Raw genomic sequence first — 736 nt, forward strand, 5'->3', positions numbered from 1 at the left:
ATAAGCTGGGATTATTCACAGCGATGATGGTAGCCCATCCGGTTAAAGCGCGTGTGTGTTTGGTTTGAGTGACAGGGTTTGAATCCGAGCGGATGCCCCTTTTTGTTGTTTTTAATTCTTTTTTTCAGTTTTAATAGTTTCACTTTAGCCCCTGCAGTTTCACTAACTGAGCTAACTGAGTTCCTTTAACATAGTTAATTTGTTTAACTAAAATATATTAACCTTTAACTTAAATTAATCAATATTACTATTATACTTTTTAAACTTATATATTTATTTTACTAACTTTGTAAATTTAGATTTAAACTAAAAATATTAATCTAACTAACTAGGTTACTTTCATAACCTTAATTCTAATTTGAAATCTAACGAGACTAACTGAATTATTAAAAAAGAATAAAACTTGTAGATTATAAGGTTAAATAAAATAAGAAAAAGTAAATAACCATTTTTTTATAAACGGATTAAATTAACGATATCCTATCAACGATTATTTATTTCGAGAAAATTTCCGAGGTTTAAAGTTTAGGATCCGTATTTTTAAAACGGGTCGGATTTCGAAACGGGTCGATTTTGACGGGGGTTACACGCAGAGTTCACTTGGGAACTCGAAAGCGACATGAAGACGAAGTACCCACAGTTGTTTGTTACGGCTTCAGCCTAATTTCGGGACGAAATTCCTTCACTAGGGGAGGCTGTAACACCCCGTGTTTCGAAGTCAAAGTCAAGAATGAAG

The sequence above is a fragment of the Helianthus annuus genome, chromosome 4, assembly GCF_002127325.2.
Source record: "Helianthus annuus cultivar XRQ/B chromosome 4, HanXRQr2.0-SUNRISE, whole genome shotgun sequence".
Taxonomy (NCBI): Eukaryota; Viridiplantae; Streptophyta; class Magnoliopsida; order Asterales; family Asteraceae; genus Helianthus; species Helianthus annuus.